Genomic DNA, 16473 nt, shown 5'->3' with positions numbered 1-16473 from the left:
TTAATTTGTAGATTACTTTTTGATGTTTCACAATCATACTTTGGTGTTATGTTCCTACAAAGGAGAACATTTTTGTTGTTGTTTAGTATTGATCAGTTTCTCTTAATGTGTTCAAGACTATTATGTTTAGAGATAAATATAAGTAGTTGTTTGGTTAAAATTACCCAAACCTTCCAGATATTTGTCCATTTCATAAATATTTTGAGTACCCACAATGTTTGGGGCAATGCTATAGGTGTTGGGGAGATGATGTTGCATGAGAGCCAGTCATTGCTTGTTTTATATTATTTTGAATTCTTGTACAACTCTTAAAGTTCAAATTGTTGGAAGAAGGATGAAAATCAAAGAACAAAAGATAATGAGAGAATTTTTTTAAACCAGCTTGTTTTGTCCTGGAGTGAATGCAGATATGCTCAATTTTATACATTCAGTATACCTAAAGTCTTATTCTGGTTGTTAATCCAACTCATGACCTTCAGATATTACACTAATCTTAGTAATAAAAGATTAACCTCTGTTTGGTATATTCATTATCATAATGTATTTAAGGATTTCAGTGAGTATTTCGAGGAAAGCAAGCAACTCTTTTGAGGAGGATTTCTTTCTGAAGTAAGCATAATGGTTAAATTTAACTGAAATCTTACAAGATGGTGTGTGTCAAGCCCCTTTCTCTAGGGACTTTCCTAGCAAATGCCTCCTTAAAAACATTGGCATGGAACTCTCATCTCTGCCACATTTGCCATATCTTGGGGCTCTAAATCAACAATACTGATTTTGTAGATGATCAAATTGGATAAGAAACAGCTCAAGGCTTTCCTGTGCAGTAGGTGTAGTCTCGTGGAAAATCACTTCTGAATCCAGCAAATCGGATGAGGCAACTAGTCGTAGCCCACTGGAAAATCCTAGTGGAAGTCCCTGCCTCGCCAGTCTCCTCTCTCTCGCACTCTTGGACTTGGCGAAGCACTCAAAATGGCTTTCCTCTCAAGGAAGACACAGTCAGTGATTCAGTTACTGACAGCTGTTTGTAGAAGACATGTCCCGGCCACAGTCCAGGGCCTGCGAGGTCTGCTGGGCTGATAAATTGCCCCTCTGGATCCTTCTAGGCTTGCAGTTGGCTCAAATGAAAAGCTCAGGCTTAAGAGCTGCCAGAAAGTATTTGGCAAAGAGCCCACCTGTTTTTCTCAAGTACAAGTATTCAATTGAATTGATTCCTCAAAGAGATAAGTGAGGGTGAAAGTAAGTTCATTGTTGACCTTTCATAGTTCTGAACTTCTACTGAGGTAATGGATATGAAAGTGATTTTTAAAGTCACATTGCAAATTCAAGACACTTCTAGCTGTTATTTCATTACCTGAAAAAAAAACAAGTAAAAATTAAAGGACTGCAAATTTTACCAAGGTCCCAAATGCGTGTACTCTGGTTCACTATAATATCAGCCTTCTATAAAATGTGGGCACATCTAGGCTGTCATTTATGAATCATGTACCGAGTTGCTTTTCTTTGTTCTCCCATAATGCACTTGTGGAACATCCAACACGTGCATGTGAGAAATCTATGCTCCTTTTCAAACAATGTCAAACAAATACTATCCAAGAGTTAGCCTAGCATTTAAGGAAAGCATCATAGAATGTATCCCTGAACAACAGCTATACTAATGTAATACTTATATGTGCCAGCCTCATTCTAATATTTTCTCTATATTAAAGACTTCATTCCTCACAGTCAACCTATGAGATATGTATTATTATTATCCCCATTTTACGGATTTAAAAAGTAAAGAATGCAGGGATGAAGAGATCTGTTTCAAATCACATAGGTAGTAAAAGATAGAGTCAGAACTCAGATGTACTAGTATGTCTCTAGAGTCTATACAATTACAGCATATTATTTTGGGAGTTTCCCTGGTGGCTCAGACAGTAAGATCGTCTGCTTGCAATTCTGGGGACCCAAGTTCAATCCCTAGATTGGAAAGATCCCCTGGAGAAGGAAACGGCAACCCACTCTAGTACTCTTGCCTAGAAACTTCCATGGTGGAGGAACCTCGTAGGCTACAGTCCATGGGGTTGCAAAGAGTCGCAGAGAGTCGACTGAGTATGTCCGACTGATCATATTATTTTAAATATTAATGTTATGAATGTTGTGCTGTTTCTTATAAGAGACATAACAGTTTGTTATATATATTTCTTCATTTTCTTCTCCTTTGGATCTAGGATCATGTATGTAACATGTAATATGACCAGATTTTAACTCATAGGAGACTTATGTGATGATTAAGTATGAGATAGTCTACATTTGTAGAACATTTATGCATTGTTAAATGTTTTACCTTACCATTATCTCATTTGATCCCCTTACTAACCCTTGTGTACATAGGGATTTATCCTTATTTTTCAGATGAAGAAGCAGATCAGAAAGATTCAACAGTTCAATTTCACATCAATAGGATACAGCAGTTCTCAGAAATCAAATATACTAGCTGTTGATTTCCAGCACTCTTCCCAGTATATCAGACTGTTTGCTCATTCATTGGGGGGGGGGGGGGGGACCTGAAAAGATGTTTAAGAATCCCAGTAAAATTGAAGAAGCTTTTTAGAAACATTTAGAGTAATCTGAGAATACTCCTCACTAAAGCAGAAGGTGAAAATGCATTCTGTGAACAGCGAGCTTGGTTAAGCAAGTGCACACGGCTAGGTTCCGGCTTAGTAATTTTTAGTGTCACGTTTCTCATCCTGCACTATGTGACCATTTTGATGGGATGAGTCTCAAGTGCTCTTTTGCTTTATGCTACTGCTTTTTTAAGGCAGCTCATTTGTACTCATTCATCATCCTCTTTTTTCACTCAATCCCAGAAGCTGTGTTGCTAATTATTGACCCAGGCAAGCCTCAAAGAGGACAAAAGCAGCTAAAACTGGAGTGCTCTTGATACAGAATCACAATGCAATTTCCATTTTTCAGAAGAAGCAAGACATTTTTAGCTGTAGGGTTCAGAGACCATTCAGTTATATGAGCACTTGAGTTTCTGCTAAAGAATCACAATTCAGTTTTAGAAAAAAACCAAAAACCTTTTTTGGTATTTCATTCACAGCCAGGTTCTGGGGCGGGGGGGTGTATGAGAGAGAGAGAGAGAAACAAAGACAGAATCAGAGATAAAGACAGGGAGAAAAAATTTTTTTTCCTTTTGAATCAGCATGTAAGCAGGGAAGAATAATATTCATTAATTCCATAACTATTTCTTGAAGACTTGCCAAGAGTGAAGAGTAGTACTAAATAAAGAGGGAGATGTTTAGATGTTGAATTATTTTATCACAGGACCTGACACATGATAGATGTTCCAGAAATATTTGTTAAAGAGAAATGAGCTATACCATGAACTTAGAATCTATTCAAGAAATCACAAAATCATTAAATATTTGAGAATTGGAAGGAAATTTAGGAATCATCTTATGGAGCTCTTTTATTTGAGAGGTGAAGCAATCAAGACTCAGACAGGTTCTAAGCATTTTCCAAGAACATATCTATTTAGAAGGAGTATCTTTTTTTATCATGACATCATAACATCTTTCAGGAATTATACATATGTCATTGTCCTACAATGCAGGGCATCATGTGAACAGATCTGATGATTATTCTCAAACAGTACTACCTAATGGAAATATCATGCATACCATATGTGTAATTAAAAAATTTTAACAGTCACATTAAAAAATTTTAAACTAAATTATATTTTAATTCAATATATCTAAAATATTTTAAGCTCAATATGTAATCAATATAAAAATTGTTAATGAATTATCTTATATTCTTCTTTCATACTAAATCTTCAAACTCCAGAGTGTCTATTACACTTTTGACACATTTCAGTTTGGACTAACCATATTGTAAGTACTTAATAGCTACATGTGGCTTTGGGCTACTCTATTAGATAGTATAGCTCTAGAATCATCAAGGAAAATAGTTATACATTTCTAAAGCTGTAGTACATTTATTATTGCTTATTTTTACAGCTTGATTTTGATGTAAAGTCACAGAAATAAAACTTTACTCAAACTGACTCAATGGAATATAAACAATCTAGAAAAAATTTATAACCATGAGAGAATTGAGTCAAAAGTTACAATTTTAATGCCTCCCGAAATAAGGAAATAAATAAGCCATCAAAAATATTGACTCAGATAAGTTCATATTTCTACCAAAATTTTGAAGAAAATGTAAATTCTGCATTCTACAACTTGTCTCATTTTGCAGGTAACTGTTCACAAACATTTGTGAACAGTTCTATTTGCAGTGTTAATAGAAACTAAAATTAATCAGTTTTTTAGAAATGTGTTCAGACACTAATCTTCTTGCAATAATATGGAACAATATACAAATTTATTTCCTTATAAAAATGGAGAGTTGGTTATATTTTGATAAATGGCAGGGAGCTGCTATTTAATAACCAGCTGTCTCTGTCCTCCCTTCCATCTACTTAATATTAAAATGCATAAAAATGAAGGTGGGAAAAGGCTTCCTATCATAGGACTCTAAGCTCACCAAAAAACAGAGGATTTTTCTTTCTTGCTATTCTCCACATTCCTGTTTCTAACAAGAAATTCTGCAGAAGCAGAGAGATCCCTGGCATTGTTCAGTGTCCAGATCCACGGAAGGTTGATGTGACTGTGGGTTTGTATATCACCTTGACCTTTTCTTGGATCTTTATTCAGAGCCTAGGTGAATGTGTTGGTGGGATTTTCCTCTTTTAAGTTCTTCATCTCTTGAAGTAAAACCAGGGCTGGCATGAGAAAGGGGGAAAGGCAAGGGGCTGAACAGAAAAGAAATTAAATTAGGTCACACTTCTGGAGGCTTCTGAATTTTGTGCAATCCAATCCTTGTGATCACTTCAAACCCAGCTTTTAAAGGACTGTTACAGGTTCATTTTAGTGGCCCAGAGACTAAATCAGTAGACTGCCACAGCCTTTTCCTCTAAAGCTTATTCTGATTTTCTATATAGTATCACATTAATGATAGTTTTTTCTTATCAATTATTTTATAGCAATTGCAACCTTCTAAGATCTATTTTTAATTTCTTAGTCCTTTTACTTATCCTACTTACAGGCATTCTAAATTCTTAGTAGTATCAGTACAGTGAGGAAAATAGACAAGTATATAAGTTAGAATGCTTGTAGCTGGAAGAGAAAACTTGAACTCAACTGGCTTCCAATCCCCATTGGAGAGGCAAATAGCAGCTCAAACCACTCAGTGACTCTGACTTAATCAAAGGCCTGAGAATCTTTTCCATCTTTATTTTTTGCCTTCCTCCAGTGTTGGTGGTTTTTCTGACTTCTTCCTCCGTGATCTTATGATTTCTGTCATAAGTCTAGCTATCAACGGCAGATATCCATGACTAGTTTAAAAAAAAAAAAATCCTTTCTTTTATATCTTTTTTTAAGAGAAAGAAAAATTCTTCCCAAACAGACTCTCCTAACTTCTCTTCAATGTCTCATTGGTCAGAATTGCATTCCATGTCAGTGTCCTAATCACTACTGCAGAAATGTACCTTTTATAATTAGCTGCAACAATCAGGTTTCCTTGATGGAAGCTGAGGCTGAGGCCCAGCTTCCCATAGGAACATGGCTACAAACATGTAGATATTTGAATTATACTAAGGGTCTAGATGGAATTCCCGGGTAGCTCTGACAGTAAAGAATCCACCTGCTAGGCACGAGGCTTGGGTTCGATCCCTGGGTTGGGAAGATCTCCTGGAGGAAGGCACAGCAACCCACTCCAGTATTCTTGCCTGGAGAATCCCCATGGACAGAGGAGCCTGGAGGGCTACAGTCCATGGGGTCGCAGAGAGTCAGACACGACTGAGCAACTATGCACAGCACAGCACACAGGGGTCTAGCTGGAAGATGGGATGGCTCTTGGCTCTTGGTTAGAGTCAGCTGCAAATTATTCAGAAATTGCAGTATAGGATAATAAGTGCTGTCAGGAAGCATGTAAGTCCAAGATGCTGTAGAAACACTTTCCAGGCCTATCAGGGCGAGAGGGAAAGGCAAGAGTCAGAGCAGTCATCTAAAGAAAGTGTTATCTGACTTAAGATATAAAATGGACAAAAGGAGATAACTAAGGGGAGGGTCTTGGGAGGAGAATGAGGGTATCAGATGGACAGAACACCATGTTCAAATGACTGGGAATAAGAGAGAACAAAATGGGTTTGGGGAGATGCAGGAAGTTATTCTCTTTTTTAAGATAGAGAACACAAGGTGGGCATTAATCAGAAGTAGGCTAGAGAAGTCTACTGAGCTAAATAATAAAAGATCTAATAAGTCAAATAGAAATTTACACTTCATCCTGCTGCAGTCAGGAGCCAATGAAACATTTTAAGATCAGATGACATATATGAACTTAAAAAAAATTTCTCTTTGGCTGCTGCAGGAAATTGTTTTGTAAATGGTTAAGACCAGAGATAGGTGGAACAGGTGAGAATAAGCTGTAACCATGCCCAGGGGGGACAGTGGTGGGGCTGCAGAGAGGTGAATAGATTTGATTGATATTCAAAAATCCTAAGTTTCGATGAAATAGGACGTAGTTCATAGGAGGTGAAGTGTGGAGATCAATAATCACTCAGATTTCTGGCTTGGGCAACTAGGAAAATGGAGAGACATTTATTGAATTAAGAGTCTATAAAGGAGAAGCAGATTTAGAGGGGAAGTGGGTTGATTTAAATTGTACCTGATTAGTTTGAGGGACCTACATTCCTTTTGAAATTCAAGATAAATATTCCTGTTCTTAAAATTCTGTTAGATGCTAAAGGACATATTAACCAATAGGTGATGCAGGGGATTACTAGAGGTACTAAAATTTGTTGCAGAAGGTGATATGCAAAGGAGAGGGTTACCGTTTACAGAAGGAAGTGCTTCCTCCTGAGGAAAAAAAGAGTGGGGGAATCTGAAATTCCTTAAAAAAGATGAAAAATGTAGTTTAATCCTGCCTGTAAAAATAAGACAAATGGGAATTGTAAAGGGCTGGGAGGCACTGTATGCTACATAAGACAGATTTGACGAATGGTACCGACTGGATTTCTAGGGCAAGTTGAATGGGTATAATAAAGTATAAAGTTTTTGGACTGATTGAATTGGTCAGAACTCTTGGAATCCCAAGAGAAAATAGTTATTCATATTAACTAATTTGATCTTTCAGTGTAAGATGTGTTAGTTAGCTGTAGATAGAGTAATGCTACATAGCAACCAACCACAAAATACCAGTAGAGTAACAATAGCTTTTTGTGTCTTGCTCATAGGTCTGCTAGTGGGTTGGGATGGTGCTGCTTCAAGTGGCAGATCACCTTCTTGTTTGTTCTCATGATTTTTCTTCTTCTTGGACCAGTTTTTTTGGACTTGTTCTTGTCATGGCATAGTAAACAACTCCCAATATGGTAAGAGGAATCACTTGTAATTTGTAAGGTCTCAGCTTGGAAGAGGCGAGTATCTTTTGAGCCCACATTCTGTTGGTCAACCTATATAATATGGCCAAGCTCAATATCATTTAAAGGGTAGAAGGACAAGGAAGGCAGTAAATATTTCATGAATACCACCTAATTCATGATACACAGGTAAATAGAACCCTGAGATATCATGGAATTGAGTTAGGGTTTATAAAGGACCCTAACTTGATCAGCCACAGAACTGCTGGAACACCAGGATTCACAACCTGGTGTATCCCATTGGAATACCCAGTGGGCTTCTTAAACAAACTCAGGAGAACAATCCATGCTCCTTTTTTGGCCCTATGCTTCTTTCCAAAGAAATCTCATGGGTTTCATAAACTTCTCATTAAACTAATTATTGGTCAGAATCAGGAACAGCTGTGTGATAACCCTCCTTGGTCATGATTTGTTCTTTTTGGTCTCATTCAACAGTATCAGGCCCTTTTTCTAGGACTGGTTAAAGGTTGATATTACCTCCCTCACCAGCACTAATAAAGTGATAAGAACTAAAGCAATGAAAAATGATTGTATTATTTTCCTTAACATGTATTTTTTGGACTTCTTCCAAAAATCCAGCACATTTATAAAAGGCAGGCTATGGCATTGTGCTGGTTATTATACCAATATAATGTGTCTTAATTATCGCTGAGAAAAAATACATGGCCCATGGGAGTGATGTAATTTTCCCATCACTGAAGAACTACATTGTCTACCCAAGGCTTGAAGACATCCTTAAACTATGTTATCTCCAAATCTCTACTTAACTGCTGCATAAGCAAGAGATTTTAACTATTTTTTGAGTTCCTAAATTGAAGATAGCTGTAGTTGCATTAATTGATCTATAAATTCTCAAGCCCAGATAGCTTCATGGTCCTCTGGCAGAACCTAGAGTGCTGTGTGTGTGTGCGTGTGTGTGGGGGGGGGTTTTAGAAAACATATGGTATAGTCATATATTTTGTCAAGGGAGCTCACTTCCTGCTTCTCTATACTTCCCAAATTCCGCTCAGCCCTTTTCTCATTTCATTCTGTGGCTTCTGTGTTGCTAGTAATGACCAGTGACTCAAGAAGGCTGCAAACCATGAACAAAGATTTCCTTTCCAGACACAGCTCTGCCTTGAGGTTCCTTTTCCCACCACCAAGATGGAAATGTGTTGCTCCTCTTCTCTCCATCCCACAGACATTTCAGAGCAAGGCTCTGACTTCTCTTTCATTATTGCTTTTCCACTACAGATGACTGTCTTTAATGTTGAAGGAGGCCTTTGAGAGAGAGGGAAAAAGAGCAGGGGGAACATAGGATGGAAGAAAAGCATAGTCTAGGTACCTTGGCAGGTGCACTGTGAGAACCCATGAGGGTGCCAAGTTAGAGGAATAATAGTAGAAATGAAGCCAGAGAGGGGATTTAAAAGCTCAGTAGACATAATAAACTGAGACTGAACAGATACAGATAAAGTCAGGTCAAATTTAATATGACTATTGTAAGACCCTGTATTCTATAGCTGGGTCAAGTACTCTCCTGCTGGGGTGAGTCCTTAGAACTACAGACTTTGGAAATTGAATAACTTTAACTTATCTATTTGTTTAAATACATGTATCAATTGAAAAAAATAGCATGCTACTTGGGGCTTCCCAGGTGGCGCTATCGGTAAAAGACCCTGCCTGCCTGCCAATGCTGGAGACATAGAGATGTGGATTTGATCCCTGAGCGGGGAAGATCCCCTGGAGGAGGGCATTACTACCCACTCCAGTATTCTTGCCTGGAGAATCCCATAAACAGAGGAGCCTGGTGGGTTACAGTCCATAGCATCACTGAGAGTCAGACATGACTAAAGTGACTTAGCACCACACGGCAGTACACTACGTAATTGGTTTGTCTTAATGAAAAAACAACAAAAGCCTTCAACAAATCATTGTTGTTTGGTTGATGGATTGAACGAATGAACAAAGAGTAAGGGAGAGAGGGAAGAAAATGCATGGAAGGAAGGAGAGAAGAGAGGAAAAAAGAAGAAAAGAGACAAAGAGGAGTGGAAGGAAATAAAGGAGGGAGATTTAGAAAAAGGGAAATATGTCTTCTAATTTCACTATTGTTAAAAGTCAAATTTATTATTGATAAATTATGTACCCTCTTGACCAAATCTTATACTACTTTTTATTCCAATCTTCACAACTCAAGTTTGTCATGTCCCAGCGTACTATGTTCATAAAATGATATTTGGATTTTAAAGAGATGATTAACATAATTAGCAGCTCAGAGGTTTTTTACTGGAGACAAAATATGGATAAGAAATTATATCAAATAAATATAATTAAAAGTCAGTACTTCTAAGTTAAAATTCAGTAAGTTATCATGGTTAAAAATATTTTACTCTATTTTTTTCCTATTTAAGGGTTTCTTAAAAATACTAGCTTAAAAAAAATAATAGCTTATACTTATTGGGTGCCCATAAAATATGGAAACATAGATAATGTTTTATATTTTAATAGGCCAAATATATCCTTTTTGATATGATTTATTATTACCCATGTTTCCAGTCTAAATTCCAAATATTGTTCTAAGTGCTTTACATGTATTGTTTCATTTAGGCTGTTGCTTAGTATTAATATTTCTCTCACTTTATCACCACCTCACCCCTAACAAGTGAGTTTACCTACACACACATGTGAGTGCACACACACACACATGCAAACACTTCTTATTTCTGCAGTTGGAATTCTTTCTGTCATGGTATTCTAGAATAGGAGAGCACAAGATTGGCCACAGAAACTCAGAAAGGTGTGGCTGGGGAAGTGACCAGGACTATCCTAGCATTTATGGGTGTGGGCCAGGTGGCCCCGCCACTGACTCTTGGCTGTGGTTTTGCTTCATTGCTTTGGAAGTGGTGTGGAGAGTTTTGTTTTACTTTTTGGTGTTTCTCTTGGTTCTTGTAGAACTGACTCAAGGTTTAGAAGGTATCCTCCCACCTGCATTTGGAAAACTGCATTTTGAAAACTTTTCATGATACGGAAAGTTTAAAGTCATTGAAAAACTTTTACAGTAACATATGCTGAAACAGTTTCACAGCAGAATACTTTATTGCCTTTCCCAGCAGAATTTTAGCTGTATACAATGCATGATATAGATAGTCAATGAATTTAAGAGACAAAACTACATCAGATATTATGACTATAGGTTACCTCAAAAATATTGGTTTTATGCAGACTTTGTTGATATTTTACCCATGCATGCAAAAGGAAAAAAAATGCAGAATCATGGCTGGAGTTTATATAGGACCAGTCTAAAGCCAACCATAGTCATGTAATTTCCATGATATTCTCCCCATCAATGGAAAATTACTGTCAGCTGAACTGGTGTCTACAGACTGAGCAAATTTCTGTTTCCCTTGCACAACTGAGTGTTTGAAACATTTTTCAATCTGTAAAATTACCATTAAAGGTCAGAGATTAGTTTTTCATGCATGATGAATTCCATTTGCCTTAAAAGTATTATACCAGGAAAGTAGACTTTTTTTTTCCTGACTTTAGAACCAAATTAGAATTCAAATATTCAGTTTTGAGTCAACCCCAAACCATTTCCTTTCATTTAGTTTCCCTTGGCAAAAATGGTATATTTTTTAATGGGAAAGAAAGACTTATGAAAAAATATGTATGTATATTTATTCTCCTTTATTTGAAATTAGCATGAAGTCTGAAGATACTGAGTGCCAATTCCTTGGCTGAGTTTAACTTGTCTTTCGTTAAACTCTAGCCACTTTGAAAGCAGGGACTTTGTTTTTTAAATAAATATCCTTTGTTTCCAATCCGTACAGAACAGACTTTTGGACTCTGTGGGAGAAGGCGAGGGTGGGATGTTTCGAGAGAACAGCATCAAAACTTATATATTATCTATAATGAAACAGATCACCAGCCAGGTGGGATGCATGAGACAAGTGCTCGGGCCTGGTGCACTGGGAAGACCCAGAGGGATTGGGTAGAGAGGGAGGTGGAAGGGGGGATCGGGATGGGGAATATATGTAAATCCATGGCTGATTCATGTCAATGTATGACAAAACCCACTACAATATTGTAAATTAATTAGCCTCCAACTAATAAAACTAAATGAAAAAAAAAATCCTTCGTAATCGATAACCAGGTATTTTTTTTTCCCTTATCTTAACTAATGGCTGAACAAAATGAACATAAAAGCTGTGCTCTTTCTTCTTATGGGAAAAATTTCCCAACTCCTTGATTGGAGGTAAAATGTCTTAAAGATTAATCTGCATGTAGATTGAGCTAAACTACTATGATATCAGCAGCCATCTTGTGCAGAAAGAGGTTGGGCTTCCATAATTTATCTTTAATGCATTGCTGTTAATTATAAAAACAGTACATCCAGAAGTTGTGGAATGAGCAGTAAAAAAACAAAATCTCACCTGATATTCTACCACAATAATACAATTATAATTTAACACTTTTTCATACTACTTTACATATTTTTTATTTCCATAAATTGTAGTCGATCTGTAAATGTGCCTTTTTGCTCTGCTTCACTGACTATAGGAGAATGCTTTCCCCCTCTTCCAGAACCTTTTTTGCTTTTTAATGATTTCTTTGGTGTGTTTGAAGCAATTTCAACTTAACTTATTGCATATACAGATCTTTCTTGACTTAGGATGGGGTTATGGCCAAATAAACTCATCATGAGTTGAAAACACTGGAAATCAAAAATGCATTGAATACAACTAACCTATGGAACATCAGAGCTTAGCCCAGTCTATGTTACATAAAAAAAGCTGAGTGCTGAAGAATTGATGCTTTTGAACTGTGGTGTTTGAGATGACTCTTGAGAGTCCCTTGGACTGCAAGGAGGTACAACCAGTTCATCCTAAAGGAAGTCAGTCCTGAGTGTTAGTTGGGAGGACTGATGCTCAACCTGAAACTCCAATACTTTGGTCACTTGATGTGAAGAGCTGACTCATTGGAAAAGACCCTGATGCTGGGAAAGATTGAAGGCAGGAGGAGAAGGGGATGACAGAGGATGAGATGGTTGGATGGCATCATCAACTTGATGGATATGGGTTTGAGGAAGCTCCAGGATTTGGTGATGAACAGGGAGGCCTGGTGTGCTGCAGTTCATGGATTTGCAAAGAGCTGGATATGACTGAGCGACTGAACTGAACTGAACTGATGTTATATGTGGTTATATTAGCCTTCCTGGTGGCTCAGATGGTAAAGAATCTACCCACAGTGCAGGAGACCTGGGTTCAATCCCTGGGTTGAGAAGATCCCCTGGAGAAGGGACTGGCTACCCACTCCAGTATTCATGCCTGGAGAATTCCATGAACAGAGGAGCCTGGCAGGCTGCAGTCCATGGGGTTGCATAGAGTCAGACATGATGGAGTGACTAACACTTTCACAGTTTGGCAGAATCATCTAACACAAAGCCTATTTTACATTAAAGTGTTAAATGTGTCATGTAATTTACTGAATACTGTATTAGACTGAAAACCAGAATGGTTGTGTGGGTAGAGAATGGTTGTAAGTGTATTGGTTGCTTTTGCTCATGGTCAGATGGCTGACTGGAAGCCATGGCCCAGCATCATGAGAGAGTGTCATACCACACGTTGCCAGCCCAGGAAAAAGATCGAAATTCAAAATTTCAGGTACAGTTGTTGCTGAATGTGTATTTCTTTAGCACCACTGTAAAGTTGAAAAATCATATGTCATATCTTATAAGACCTTGTAGCTTGGGAACCTTGTATCTTATAAGCAGCTGCCCCTCAGAGAAAGCTCAGACTTTTCTTTCAAATATCAAGGAAAATGCAGAGAATTTTATGATTTTTAATTGATCACTGCTTGTCAAAAGTTTTAATCTCACTTTCTTACCCATGAAGAGGTCTGTGTCCCTAGCTGTGTGGCCTAACTCACTAAGCAAAGTTATTCAACTGTACCGTAGCTCAATTTTCACATCTGTAAAGGAAGATAACATACAGAGTAGGCCTAAATGCTATATTTGTTATTGTTAGTATTATTTTTAGTCTGAAATTTCCTCTAATCTGACAGGAAAGATCCATTCAAAACAATTCACTAGGTTTGTAGTAAACTATGTGGTAGTTATTTAAATGCTTTCAGGATATCCCACACCAGAAGAACAGGGAGTTAGATATTGATTAGGTATTCTTTCTCAAAATACCTGCCATTAATTAATTTAGAAATGCATACCATTCTCTGTCATTTGTCAAAGCTCTATTACTCCTGGCTTATTTTACAAAAAAAAAAAGAAAAAAGGAGAACTGTCTGTCAAGGAGGAAGTAAGATCAGTGGCAGCCAAAATTCCACACGTGCTTTCATCTTGCCGCCTTCCAAGAGGTTGAGATCAGACACCGTACACGGGCATCTGCTTCGGTTTGAGGACTAACTGGGTCCTGAGACCACTATCATCGCAGAGGGCCTGGAAATATCAGAAGACAGAAGGAATAGCTTATGGTGAGCCTGTCTGCTCTCAGGTCTGAGAATATCCAGCTGCATGCGACATGGAAAAAAAAAAATGAAGGAAATTCTTTGGACGTGAGAGCTTTGCATTTCCTATGAGCAACGCATCTTCCGCCCTTCTCTCGCCCGCATCCCCATTGTCCTCACATCGTGTCTTCCTGCTTTTTCAGTGCCTGGGCCCAGTGAGCCAGAGCCTTAAGATGTTTATGAATATTTTAAAGAAAACAAAACAGATTAGGTCAGACTGAAATTGACTGTATGTCTGCAGAGTCACGTTATGCTGCAGAGACTGAAAGTGGGATGGACTTAAAATACATCTCCTTAATGAAAAGGCTGTTGGGAAAGCCTGCTGATCCCCTGCCTAGGTGCTGCTAAGTGTGGCAATGTGCTAATTGATTTCCGTGGAGAGTTGTAAAAAAAAAAAAGCATTAACTGGCTTCCCTCCCAGTGACTGTAGGAGGCAGATGACACATGCGCGCCGGCCCTGTTTGCCTCCTCTCATCAGTGGTGTGAAGGCAGCTGCTTCTAGAGGTCCAGAATGGGGTCTTCCCAGAACCTTCCTTGGATTGGGTTCCCCATCATGCCAATTGCCCCCCACCAAACCAGTGGGTGCTCTCAAAAGTCTATGGAAGCACCAAGAAATGTGTTCGTTGGCTGAGATGTGCCCTGTCCTGCTAGAGGCAGCTGGTATGTGAAGAGGGAATGTCACCAACTGCTTGGTCTCAAATTATCAGCCTGCTCTGACAGCTGAGTGAACGATGGCACATGCCTGTCCTCTAGCACCAAGGCCATTACCAGTGTTTCTTGAGTGACCACAGTTTCAATCCCTAAAGTAGACTTGGAAATATTCCCCTGAGACCTGAAGGCAGCACTTGAGCCTGGCATCCGGTTTTGGAGTTAAGTGTCTGAAAATGGGCTTTCTTGATCCTTTACCTCTGCCCGTGAACAGAGGGGCCTGGTGGGCTACAGTCCGAGGGGTCTCAAGTGTCGGACACGGCTTAGCAACTAAGCCACCGCCACCACGTGTAAAGCAGCAGATGTTTTCATAGAGGGCAGAAAGGCGGGTATTTATTATGGCATCTGTTTACCTTAGACCAGCCACCATGACAAGTTCACAGCCATTATCAGTTAAGTTTGGTGAAGATCACTTCCTCCATCCACAGCTGAACTGACACTAACCACATTCTAGAATTCATTATGCAGAGCTGCCCTGCAGATAAGTTCATTGATGTTGTTGCTTAGTTGCTAAGTCGTGTTGGACTCTTTGCGACTGCATGGACCCTGCCAGGCTCCTCTGTCCATAGGCTTTCCCAGGCAAGAACACTGGAGTGGGTTACCATCTCCACCTCCAGAGGATCTACCTGACCCAGGGATAAAACCCATGTCTCCTGCATTGATGGGTGGATTCTTTACCACTGAGCCTCTAGGGAAGCCCAGATGAGTAGGGCTTAAAAGTAGGACATAGTTGGTTTTTAAAAGTTAACTGGAGATAGCCTTTCCTCTTCCACATAAGTCGGGATTATTTCCCCATTTCTCCTTCTGCCTGTAGACATATATACATTCTGAAATGATTGCCACAGTCAAATTAATGAACACTTCCATCACCTCATAGTTACCTGTTTTTTTGATGTGTGTAGTAAGATCACTTAAAATCTATTTTCTTAGCGAATGTTTGTATACAATACTGCGCTTTCAAAGTTCACCATGCCATGCATTAGACCTCCAGAACTCATTTACCCTGTAACTGAAAGCGTGTACCCTTCGATCAACATCTACCCGTGTTCCCCACTCCCTAGCCCCTGGTTACTACTACTTTCTATGAGTTTGGTTTTTTAAAAAAATTCCACATATGAACAAGATTACACCCTGTTTATCTTTTTCTGTCTAGCTTATTTCACTTACCATAGTGCCCTCCAGGTTCATCAACACTGTCTCAAATGGCAGAATTTCCTTACTTCATATAGCTGAATAATATTCCATTGTGTATATTTACCCCATTTTCTTTATCCATTCATCAATAGATGGATACTTAGGTTGTTTCCGTATCTTGGCTCTGGTAAGAAATGCTTCAATAAATGTGGGAGTGCAGATATATCTTCAAGATAGTGATTTCATCTCCTTTGGATATATACCAGTTAGTAGGATTGTTGAGTCATGTGATGGTTCTATTTTGCCTTTTTTGATAAAACTTATCCTGATAGGTATATCTCATTGTGGCTTTGATATACATTTCCCTGATAATTAGTGATGTTGAGTACCTCTTTATATACCTGTTGGCCTTTTGTATGTCTTCTTTTGGAGGTTCTATGCCCTATCTTTAATCAGATTACTTGGAGTGCTTTTTGTTGTTTTTGTTCTTGCTATTAAATTGCCTGAGTTCCTTATATATTTGATAGTAATCCCTTATCAGATCTGTGGTTTGCAGATATTTTCTCCCACTCTGTAGGTTGTCTTTTCATTTTGTTGATGATTTCCTTTGCTGTGCAGCTTCCCAGTTTGATGTAGTCTCATTTACCTGTTTTTGCTATTGCAGCCTGCTC

At 38.4% G+C, this 16473-nt stretch overlaps 1 protein-coding gene across 5 annotated transcripts in view; it reads left to right on the top strand.

The window, feature by feature from the left end:
* The window catches only part of PDE4D (phosphodiesterase 4D), a 1548416-nt gene that overhangs the window by 1205812 nt on the left and 326131 nt on the right, over positions 1-16473 (top strand). The gene's annotated exons all lie outside the window — the stretch shown is intronic.

This window comes from Muntiacus reevesi, chromosome 14 (assembly GCF_963930625.1).
Source record: "Muntiacus reevesi chromosome 14, mMunRee1.1, whole genome shotgun sequence".
Classification (NCBI taxonomy): domain Eukaryota; kingdom Metazoa; phylum Chordata; class Mammalia; order Artiodactyla; family Cervidae; genus Muntiacus; species Muntiacus reevesi.
This window is presented reverse-complemented; position numbering and strand designations above follow the sequence as displayed.